The sequence below is a fragment of the Heterodontus francisci genome, chromosome 43 (genome assembly GCF_036365525.1).
Source record: "Heterodontus francisci isolate sHetFra1 chromosome 43, sHetFra1.hap1, whole genome shotgun sequence".
In the NCBI taxonomy this organism is placed as follows: domain Eukaryota; kingdom Metazoa; phylum Chordata; class Chondrichthyes; order Heterodontiformes; family Heterodontidae; genus Heterodontus; species Heterodontus francisci.
This window is the reverse complement of record NC_090413.1, coordinates 18,860,347-18,872,376: the sequence shown is the minus strand read 5'-3', so window position 1 is coordinate 18,872,376 and position 12,030 is coordinate 18,860,347. Positions and strand designations below refer to the sequence as shown.

At 48.5% G+C, this 12,030-nt stretch overlaps 1 protein-coding gene across 6 annotated transcripts in view; it reads left to right on the top strand.

Moving 5' to 3' along the window:
* Positions 1 to 12,030, top strand: part of LOC137355668 (podocan-like) — a 157,712-nt gene that overhangs the window by 44,036 nt on the left and 101,646 nt on the right. The window contains exon 1 of one of the 6 annotated variants that reach the window (XM_068021056.1): positions 9,821 to 9,908. The exons of the other annotated variants lie outside the window; for them this stretch is intronic. The gene's annotated coding sequence lies outside the window, so the exon portion shown is untranslated. Of the gene's footprint in view, positions 1 to 9,820; positions 9,909 to 12,030 lie in introns of those variants that run through there. 6 annotated transcript variants of the gene reach the window in all.

Below are 12,030 nucleotides of genomic sequence, written 5' to 3'. Positions count from 1 at the left end.
ATCTACACCGTCCAGAGTGTCTGCGGCCACGGCGTGCGGTAAGTCGATTGCAGAGAAGAAGGAGCAGCGGGACCCTAGGGAAATAAGTATCACAGAGGGGAAGCCCTGAACACGCAAAAAGCCACGAACGGCTCCTCGGCCGCAACTTCAAAGCGCCCGCGGGAGATGGCTCGGAGAACATCTGCAGCGCACTGTCGGCAATGCTGGTACCGGCGCCCGAGGATGTCGCTCACCTCCCGAAGGACGCGGATGAGCTTTCCAGGCGTCGATGGTGGGAACTGAGGAAATGGCTTATTACCTGCATCCCCTCTCCCCCCCCCTTCCCCTTCCACCCCCCCTTCTCCTTCCCAGCTCCACTCTCTCAGCTCACCCCCACCCCCTTCCCAGCCCCCCCCTCGCACCATCTTCCCCATGCACCCGCTCCCCACCCCCTTACAGTCCCCTTCCCAGCTCCCCCTCGCACCCCCTTCCCTCCACCCCTCCCCCTCGCACCCCCTCCTCCCACCGGCATCATCCTACACCTGTGTAGGGACCCTAACAACCCCACTGCCTTGTGGGCGTCTCGGGAGAGACCAAGGCTAAGGGAGTAAACCCTAACAGAAAATCCGTAGCGGAACCCCATAGGCGGTCATGTGTCACCTTTGGCATGTTTTCGGCAGTTCCTGCAGCCATACCGGTGCCAAACATCGTGCTCTGCACTCCTTTGGACCCCACCAGGAAGGCTGAGAGGGGGGTTTTGACGCTTGGGCAACTCACAACCTCCATACATTCGCCCAGGCATGCGCCATGGAGAGGTCACTCCATAGTCGCCTCACAGCGACTGAAACAACACGGAAGGCAGCAGTTACAGGTTATAAGTCCAGCTAAATTGGCGTAGAAACTGGGAGCCACGGGTTGCCTTTGTCGGTGGGAGAGGTCATCGCACCTCACTGGACAGCTACCGCCCGCCTCAAACCGGGCAGCCCCCGGTCAATAAGGTTCTGTCCCGCTACAGTCCACCTGCTTCAATGGGTGCTTGGAGCTCAGGGTCATTGCCCGAAAAGTGGACTGTTACACCGCACCAAACAACATGAAAAAAGGAAGAAGGTACCAGCCCTTCGCTTTGCAAGCTGGAACGTCAGAACTATGTGTCCTGGCCTGTCAGAAGACCTTACACAAATCAACGATTCTCGGAAGACCGCCATCATTAACAACGAGCTCAGCAGACTCAATGTAGACATTGCAGCACTTCAGGAGGCACACCTCCCCGCGAGTGGGTCTCTAGCAGAGCAAGACTACACCTTCTTCTGGCAGGGCAGGGATCCTGAAGAACCAAGACAGCACGGAGTGGGCTTCGCCATCAGAAACTCTTTGCTCAGCATGATAGAGCCTCCCTCAAATGGCTCGGAACGCATACTGTCCATCCGACTGCTCACCACCTCTGGTCCAGTACACCTACTCAGCATCTATGCTCCAACACTCTGCTCCCCACCTGAAGTTAAAGACCAGTTCAACGAGGAACTCCATAACATCATTAGTAGCATCCCCAACACCGAACACCTATTCCTGCTGGGGGACTTTAATGCCAGGGTTGGGGCGACCATGACTCATGGCCCTCCTGCCTTGGGCGCTATGGCGTTGGAAGGATGAATGAGAATGGGCAGAGACTGCTTGAGTTGTGTACCTATCATAACCTCTGCATCACCAACTCGTTCTTTCACACTAAATCCTGTCACCAGGTTTCATGGAGGCACCCAAGATCGTGTCGTTGGCACCTGCTAGACCTCATCGTCACAAGGCGAGCCTCCTTAAACAGTGTTCAAATCACGCGCAGCTTCTACAGTGCGGACTACGACACCGACCACTCCCTGGTGTGCAGCAAGGTTAGACTCAGACCAAAGAAGTTGCATCATTTCAAGCAGAAGGGCCACCCGCGCATCAACACGAGCAGAATTTCTCACCCACAGCTGTTACAAAAATTTCTAAATTCACTTGTAACAGCCCTTCAAAACACTCCCACAGGGGATGCTGAGACCAAGTGGGCCCACATCAGAGACGCCATCTATGAGTCAGCTTTGACCACCTACGGCAAACGTGCGAAGAGGAATGCAGGCTGGTTTCAATCTCATACTGAAGAGCTGGAACCTGTCAGAGCCGCTAAGTGCATTGCACTGTTGAACTACAAGAAAGCCCCCAGCGAGTTAACATCCGTAGCACTTAAAACAGCCAGAAATGCTGCACAACGAACAGCCAGGCGCTGCGCAAATGACTACTGGCAACACCTATGCAGTCATATTCAGCTGGCCTCAGGCACCGGAAACATCAGAGGAATGTATGATGGCATTAAGAGAGCTTTTGGGCCAACCATCAAGAAGATAGCCCCCCTCAAATCTAAATCAGCGGACACAATCACTGACCAACGCAAGCAAATGGACCGCTGGGTTGAGCACTACCTAGAACTGTACTCCAGGGAGAATGTTGTCACTGAGACTGCCCTCAATGCAGCCCAGCCTCTACCAGTCATGGATGAGCTGGATGTACAGCCAACAAAATCGGAACTCAGTGCTGCCATTGATTCTCTAGCCAGCGGAAAAGCCCCTGGGAAGGACAGCATTACCCCTGAAATAATCAAGAGTGTCAAGCCTGCTATACTTTCAGCACTCTACGAACTGCTTTGCCTGTGCTGGGACGAGGGGGCAGTACCTCAGGACATGCGCGATGCCAATATCATGACCCTCTATAAAAAAAAAGATGACCGCGGTGACTGCAACAACTACCGTGGAATCTCCCTGCTCAGCATAGTGGGGAAAGTCTTTGCTCGAGTCGCTTTGAACAGGCTCCAGAAGCTGGCCGAGCGTGTCTACCCTGAGGCACAGTGTGGCCTTCGTGCAGAGAGATCGACCGTTGACATGCTGTTCTCCCTTCGTCAGATACAGGAGAAATGCTGCGAACAACAGATGCCCCTCTACATTGCTTTCATTGATCTCACCAAAGCCTTTGACCTCGTCAGCAGACGTGGTCTCTTCAGACTACTAGAACAGATCGGATGTCCACCAAAGCTACTAAGTATCATCACCTCATTCCATGACAATATGAAAGGCACAATTCAACATGGTGGCTCCTCATCAGACCCCTTTCCTATCCTCAGTGGCGTGAAACAGGGCTGTGTTCTCGCACCCACACTTTTTGGGATATTTTTCTCCCTGCTGCTCTCACATGCGTTCAAGTCTTCAGAAGAAGGAATTTTCCTCCACACAAGATCAGGGGGCAGGTTGTTCAACCTTGCCCGTCTAAGAGCGAAGTCCAAAGTACGGAAAGTCCTCATCAGGGAACTCCTCTTTGCTGACGATGCTGCTTTAACATCTCACACTGAAGAGTGTCTGCAGAGTCTCATCGACAGGTTTGCAGCTGCCTGCAACGAATTTGGCCTAACCATCAGCCTCAAGAAAACAAACCTCATGGGACAGGACGTCATAAATGCTCCATCCATCAATATTGGCGACCACGCTCTGGAAGTGGTTCAAGAGTTCACCTACCTAGGCTCAGCTATCACCAGTAACCTGTCTCTAGGTGCAGAAATCAACAAGATCATGGGAAAGGCTTCCACTGCTATGTCCAGACTGGCCAAGGGAGTGTGGGAAAATGGCGCACTGACACGGAACACAAAAGTCCGAGTGTATCAGGCCTGTGTCCTCAGTACCTTGCTCTATGGCAGTGAGGCCTGGACAACGTATGTCAGCCAAGAGCGACGTCTCAATTCATTCCATCTTCGCTGCCTTCGGAGAATACTTGGCATCAGGTGGCAGGACTATATCTCCAACACAGAAGTCCTTGAAGCGGCCAACACCCCCAGCTTATACACACTACTGAGTCAGCGGCGCTTGAGATGGCTTGGCCATGTGAGCCGCATGGAAGATGGCAGGATCCCCAAAGACACATTGTACAGCGAGCTCGCCACTGGTATCAGACCCACCGGCCGTCCATGTCTCCACTTTAAAGACGTCTGCAAACGCGACATGAAGTCCTGTGACATTGATCACAAGTCGTGGGAGTCAGTTGCCAGCGTTCGCCAGAGCTGGCGGGCAGCCATAAAGGCGGGGCTAAAGTGTGACGAGTCGAAGAGACTTAGCAGTTGGCAGGAAAAAAGACAGAAGCGCAAGGGGAGAGCCAACTGTGCAACAGCCCCAACAAACAAATCTTTCTGCAGCACCTGTGGAAGAGCCTGTCACTCTAGAATTGGCCTTTTTTGCCACTCCAGGCGCTGCTCCACACACCACTGACCACCTCCAGGTGCGTATCCATTGTCTCTCGAGATAAGGAGGCCAAAGAAGATCATAATTCAGTCAGTTTTAACATAATTATGGAAAAGGACAGAGATAGAACAGGACTTAGAGTTCTCAATTGGCGCAAGGCCAATTTTACTAAACTGAGGAGTGATTTAGTGAAAGAAACAGCTACTTGAAGGTAAATCAGTGTCAGAGCAGTGAGAGGCCTTCAAAGGGGAGATTCAAGGGGTTCAGAGTAAACATGTTCCCATAAAGATAAAGGGTGAGACGGCCAAATCTAGAGCCCCATGGATGTCAAGGAGCTTAAAGGGTAAGATAAGGCAGAAAAGGAAAGCTTATGTCCGACACCGAGAACTCAATACTACAGAAAGCCAAGAGGAGTATGGAAAGTGGAGGGGTGAAATCATAAAGGAAATTAGGAAAGCAAAGAGAGGGCATGAAAGAATATTGGCAAGCAAAATCAAGGTGAACCCAAAGATGTTTTATCAATACATTAATAATAAGAGGATAACTAAGGAGAGAGTGGGGCCCATAAAAGACTAAAACGGTCAATTACATGTCGGAGCGGAAGATGTTGGCATAGTTCTTAATGAATACTTTGCGTCTGTCTTCACGAAAGAGAGGGACGATACAGATATTGTAGTTAAGGAGGAGGAATGTGAAGTATTGGATGTGATAACCATAGGGAGAGAGGAAGTATTAATGGATTAGCATCCTTGAAAGTTGATAGTCACCAGGGCTGGATGAATTGTACTCCAGGCTGTTAAAAGAAGCAAGAGAGGAAAAAGCAGAAGGTCTGACCATCATTTTCCAGTCCTCCTCTCACTGGATACAGGCATGCTGCCAGAGGATTGGAGAACTGCTAATAGAGTCATAGAGAGATACAACACTGAAACAGGCCCTTCAGCCCACCACGTCTGTGCTAACCAACAACCACCCATTTATACTAATCCTACATTAATCCCAGAATGTCCAGACTGGCCAAGAGAGTGTGGGAAAATGGCGCTCTGACACGGAACACAAAAGTCCGAGTGTATCAAGCCTGTGTCCTCAGTACCTTGCTCTATGGCAGCGAGGCCTGGACAACGTATGTCAGCCAAGAGCGTCGTCTCAATTCATTCCATCTTCGTTGCCTCCGGAGAATACTTGGCATCAGGTGGCAGGACCGTATCTCCAACACAGAAGTCCTCGAGGCGGCCAACATCCCCAGCTTATACACACTAATGAGTCAGCGGCGCTTGAGATGGCTTGGCCATGTGAGCCGCATGGAAGATGGCAGGATCCCCAAAGACACATTGTACAGCGAGCTCGCCACTGGTATCAGACCCACCGGCCGTCCATGTCTCCGCTTTAAAGACGTCTGCAAATGCGACATGAAGTCCTGTGACATTGATCACAAGTCGTGGGAGTCAGTTGCCAGCGTTCGCCAGAGCTGGCGGGCAGCAATAAAGGCGGTTCTAAAGTGTGGCGAGTCGAAGAGACTTAGCAGTTGGCAGGAAAAAAGACAGAAGCGCAAGGGGAGAGCCAACTGTGCAACAGCCCCGACAAACAAATTTTTCTGCAGCACCTGTGGAAGAGCCTGTCACTCTAGAATTGGCCTTTATAGCCACTCCAGGTGCTGCTCCACACACCACTGACCACCTCCAGGCACTTACCCATTGTCTCTTGAGATAAGGAGGCCAAAGAATAAGAATAACATTAATCCCATATTCCATACCACCTATCTACACTTTACAATGGCCAATTTACCTATCAACCTGAAAGTCTTTGGCTGTGGGAGGAAACCGGAGCACCCGGCAAAAGCCCACGCGGTCAAAGGGAGAACTTGCAAACTCCGCGCAGGCAGCACCCAGAACTGAACCCGGGTCGCTGGAGCTGTGAGGCTGCGGTGCTAACCACTGCACCACCCCAATGTTGTACCTCTGTTTAAAAAGGGAGCGAGGGATAGACCAAATAATTGCAGGCCAATCAGTCTAACCTCAGTAGTGGGCAATTATTGGAATCTATTCTGAGAGACAGGATAAACTGTTACTTAGAAAGGCACAGGTTAATAAAGGATAGTCAGCATGGATTTGTTAAGGGAAGATGTTGTTTGACCAACTTCATCGAATTCTTTGAAGGAATAACAAGGAAGATAGATGAGGGTAGTGCAGTTGATGTGGTCTACATGGATTTTAGCAAGGCTTTTGACAAGGTCCCACATGCAGACTGGTTAAAAAATAAAATCCCATGGGATCCAGGGAGATGCAGCAAGGTGGATATTAAATTGGCTCAGTGGTAGGAAACAAAGGGTAATTGTTGACGGGTGTTTTAGCGACTGGAGGGCTGTTTCCAGTGGCGTTCCACTGGGCTCAGTACTAGGACCCCTGCCTTTTGTGGTATATATCAATGATTTGGATGTAAATGTAGGGGGCATGATCAAGAAGTCTGCAGAGGACACAAAGGTTGGCCGTGTGGTAGATAGCGAGGATAGCTGTAGGCTGCAGGAAGATATTGATGGTCTGGTCGGATGGGCAGAAAAGTGGCAAATGGAATTCAACCTGGAGAAGTGTGAGGTGATGCATTTGGGGAGGTCAAACAAGGCAAAGGAATACATGATTAATGGGGAAATACTTAGAAGTGTAGAGGAAGTGAGGGACCTTGGAGTGAATGTCCACAGATCCCTGAAGGTAGCAAGACAGGTCGATAAGGTGGTTAAGAAGGCATATGGAATCCTTTCTTTTATTAGCCGAGGTATAGAATATAAGAGCAGGGAGGTTATGCTGGAACTGTATAACTCATTGGTTAGGCCACAACTTCAATACAATGTGCAGTTCTGGTCATCTCATTCCAGAAAGGATGTAATTGCTCTAGAGAAGGTACAGAGGAGATTTACGAGGATGTTGCCGGGACTGGAAAAATGCAGCTATGAGGAAAGATTGAATAGGCTGGGGTTGTTCTCCTTGGAACAGAGAAGGATGAGGGGAGATCTGATTGAAATGTACAAAATTTTGAGGGGCCTGGATAGAGTGGAGGTGAAGGGCTTATTCATCTTAGCAGAGAGGTCAGTGACGAGGGGGCATAGATTTAAAGTGATTGGTAGAAAAATTAGAAGGGAGATGAAGAAAAACGTTTTCACCCAGAGGGTGGGGGTCTGGAACTCACTGCCTGAAAGGGTAGTTGAGGCAGAAACCCTCAATTCGTTCAAAAGGAGTCTGGATAGGCACCTCAAGCGCCGTAATCTGCAGGGCTACGGACCAAACGCTGGAAGGTGGGATTAGAATGGGTGGATCGTTTTTCGGCTGGCACAGCCATGATGGGCCAAGTGGCCTCTTTCTGTGCCTTAAACTTTCAGTGGTTCCGTGATTCAATGACTGTTAACTGATTTCTGCTGGCTTAGTGATCAGCAAAACAACTGGCTTCATTACCCTGGGATTGACAAGGACCAAAATCAGCCAGGGATCCTGCTTGCATTTGGCATCCAGGAACCCCTGGCTGGACCAGGCACCTGCCGCTGGCACGAGAGGCTACAGTGACCTTTAGGCCCACGTAACCTGTCGACATTTATGGTCAAGGCTCATAAGGAACTAATAACCATATGGGTGAGCTAATGACGATGTCTATAACCCAGCAGGGAACCAGAGGCTTCAGGAAGGGGTGGGATGGGGTGGAGACTGGGAAATAAAAACCTGAAGAGACAAATCAAAAGCAAAATATAGCAGATGCTGGAAATCTGAAATAAAAACAGAAAATGCTGGAAACTCAGCACCATTTGTGGAGAAAGAAACAGTTAACATTTCAGGTCAATGAACTTTCACAAGAATCTTCAGAGGCAAATGTTGTTTCAGGAACAAATTCAGCAAAAAGGGAGGAAAACAGCCTTTAAGACAGGCCGGCCTCATTCTCATAGAGTTATAGAAGGAAGAGCACAGAAGGAGGCCATTCAGCCCAAGGTGCCTGTGCCAGCTCTTTGAAAGAGATCTCCAATTAGACCCACTCCCGTGCGTTTTCCCCATGGCCCAATATACAACCAATTTCCTTTTGGAAGTTAATGTTAAATTTGTTTCCACTGCCTTTGACAGCAGGTGCTTTCAACTAAGTGATGCAATGAGGTATTTTCCCCCAGGGAGAATTCTCCAGATCATCATCCACGATGCGGACCCAGAGCCATTGCAGATTTCTGAGCCCAGGAGCAGGGTAGGTGAAATCCTGCCAACTGTTACCCCAGGCCGTGATTGGGTAACTAGGCACAGGCCAGGGGAGCTGGGCTGCAGCTGGCTTGCAGTGTTGGGGGGGGGGGGGGTGAGATGAATTGAAATGTTTGGATGCAACACCAAAAACTGGACCATTCTAAAAATCATGCATGCGGTGCTGAAAGTGACTGGGAGGGTACAGTACTTGGGTGGGCACACAGAAAGGGTGGATATTAGGATGGGTGCAGCTCCAACAACACTCAAGAAGCTCGACACCATCCAGGACAAAGCAGCCCGCTTGATTGGCACCCCATCCACAAACATTCACTCCCTCCACCACCGACGCACAGTGGCTGCAGTGTGTCCCATCTACAAGATGCACTGCAGCAACGCACCAAGGTTCCTTCGACAGCACCTTCCAAACCCGCGACCTCTACCACCTCGAAGGACAAGGGCTGCAGATGTATGGGAGCATCACCACCTGTAAGTTCCCCTCCAAGCCACACACCATCCTGACTTGGAACTATATCGCCGTTCCTTCACTGTCGCTGGGTCAAAATCCTGGAACTCCCTTCCTAACAGCACTGTGGGTGTACCTACCCCACATGGACTGCAGCGGTTCAAGAAGGCAGCTCACCACCACCTTCTTAAGGGCAATTAGGGATGGGCAATAAATGCTGACCTAGCCAGCGACACTCACAATCCCAGGAACAAATAAAAAAGAAATACGTGTGTGTTCCTAGTGTCCAAGGTTACTATGCCAACAGGGCGCAGAGCATTAAAAGTCGAAGGGCGACCGCAGACTGCAATGGATCATAGAGTCACTGACTGCATAACCCGAGCTTTTTCATTTACAGACCTCAGAGGTAGGTCACAGACATTGTTAGTGTTGTGAAGTACATATGCAAATCATTAACCTGTCTCTTCTGTAGCTCAGGGATAGGGCTCTCATATCTGACTCATGAAAGCTGTAGGCTCAAGTCACACTCCAGAGAATTGAACGCATAATGCTAAGCTGACATCATTTTGAATGAGACGTTAATTCGAGGTTGCACCTGCCCATGCAGGTGATGTAAAAGATCCCATGACACTATTTCAAAGAAGGTCAGGTATCCTGGCCAAATAGATTCTTCAATCAACAGCACTGAAACAGCTGATCTGTGGGAGCTTGCTGTGCACAAATTGGGTGCCACATTTCCTACACTACAATAGTGACTGCACTTCAAAAAGTATTTAATTGGCTGTTAAGCGCTTTGGGATGTCCTGAGATTGTGAAAGTCACTATATAAATGCAATTCATTCTCTTTCAGACAATGATAGACCTATTGCGGACTCCCTGTCTTCAGTTATAATGTCATAAGGACCCTCACAGCCAATGGGACTTTTTCCCAGCAGTCTGGGCAGGAGATAACGGTTGCTTTCTAACCCACTTCACCATCTGCTCCAACATTTTAAATTATCGTGACTGAAGGTGAGGTTGGTGCTTGCGTCCGTACCAGTTTGGCAGAGCTCGCTGTGTGTGTATCTGACACGGGGGAAGTGTCGATGGGGGAAGGGAAGCCTCAAGGAGTAGGGTTACCAACTCCAGTTGGACATATTCCTGGCGGCTTCATCACATGACTTTTCCCCTCCACCAGCCCAGCCCCGCCCAAACCAACAGACTTTTTCCCATCTCCAATGTTTTCATAACTGCTGAACCAAATTGTTCAAAGAAAATGAAAAAAAAAACACAATTTATTTTTTGCAATATTTCTCCTGATGTGTTCTGGAAATTTACCTTTAATTCCCGGGGACTCCAGGACAATCCTGGAGGGTTGGCAACCCCTATCGAGGCGATCACTCAACGATTATGGAGTGAGGACCTGGAGGGAATGGAAAACCGAGGATCTTCCAGTCGGTTTGCTGACGGCTGATGAAAAAAGGGGAAATTCCACAAATAAAAGCAGATCTCATAGCAAATTTACGAGACGGAGGGACGCCATTCGGCCCATTGTGTCTGTGCTGGTCAATAAAGAGCCGCCCAGCTTAATCCTGCACTTGATCCATAGTCTTGCAGGTCATGGCTCTTCAAGTAGACATCCAAGTACTTTTTTAAAGGAACTCTAGACATAGAAAAACAGACATGAAGGAAGCCAAAGAAAGATAAAGTTGCCCATTACAGAGTGCTTTGACCTGTTACATACAGGAAGGAGTGTGGACCGTGTTGGTCAGTATTAGTTCCAAAGAACTGCCTGATACATAGGTGAAGAAAATTTCTCAGTGGGAATCTACTCATCAGAAGAAAACACTAGACAGCATTGCTTCCTAATGTGAGCAGTGAGCGCCCCCATTTGGAGGGAGATATTGGATGTTAAGCTGTGTGTAGAGCCAAATCAATACTGAATGTACAGAGGCTGCGAGGGTGCTCTTACAGTGCATTTTTGCGCTTTCACACTGTTCTGGTTTTAACCTGTTTGCCTCTAGTTATGTATTTATGTAAAACATGTAGATCAGCTCCTATAGTGGCAACACAGTGCACGGACATTTCAGAACACTTTTAAAGGAAGATATTGGCCAGTGCAGTGACTTACATGAAGCAAGCTAGGAAAATGACATTTGACTGCTTCTGAATTCTGGGGAGTATGTGCATGTGTTTGTTGAGAGGCTTTGTTGGCGTGTTTGGATGGCTCAAGGGGTGGGTTTGAGTGAAGTAGCTGGGTGGGTTTAAATGGGTCATTGGGAGGATTTGATGCAAAATTACCCACAATTTAGCACAATTTGGGCAATGCCGTGCCGAGCTCTCAGGGCTGATGGGTACACAAATGGATATATCATCGGAGTGGGCATGTTGGGTGTGTTCGCATGGGTTTGTTGTTTTCTAGTAGCCATCTTGCCCCTTTTTCTTTAGAAAATTGGGCTGAATTAAAACATACAGAAATGTTGACAACCAAAACTCCTGGGAATGAGTTTTGAAATTCCGTGGTCTGTCGCAATAAGAACTGTTTTGTTTTGTTAATCTGTTATTATTAAAGGAATGGCAAAAGGCCAGTTTAAATGAATGCTACCAGTGTTCCATGTGTTTGGCTGGACATGGGAAAGCATGTTTTCAATCTCCTGTGAGAATTATATTATCGATTTACACGATAGCAACAACAGTTTACCCTAACATATTTTTGACTTGTTTTTTGTCTTTTTCAATTTCTTTCTTTTATTTTATTACATTCCCCCATTTCACTTCTTACCATTTCATAAACCATACCTCAAAATAAGTAACAATGAGTTTCAACCCCTAAACTTATCATAACATTCCCTCTACTCCCCCTCAGCATATCCATTCCTGTACCAATTAGCCCAGTGAGCTCTGCACAGCATTGCCCTAACTGTGGGTATGTGGTTTTAGTCAAGTCCCTTTGGTACCTGACACAGGTCTAATGGTGTTGCCTCTAAGATGCCTCACAAGCATAGAACCAAGCTACATCAGTGCACAGCACAGAACAGATCCCAAGAAAGTACAGATGGCAGAGGGGATGGATGTCATACAGTTTATGGAACATTAAAGAGATGAAAGTATGAATGGAACAAGCCACACTTTTCATGTGTTCCTTCTCTCTAAA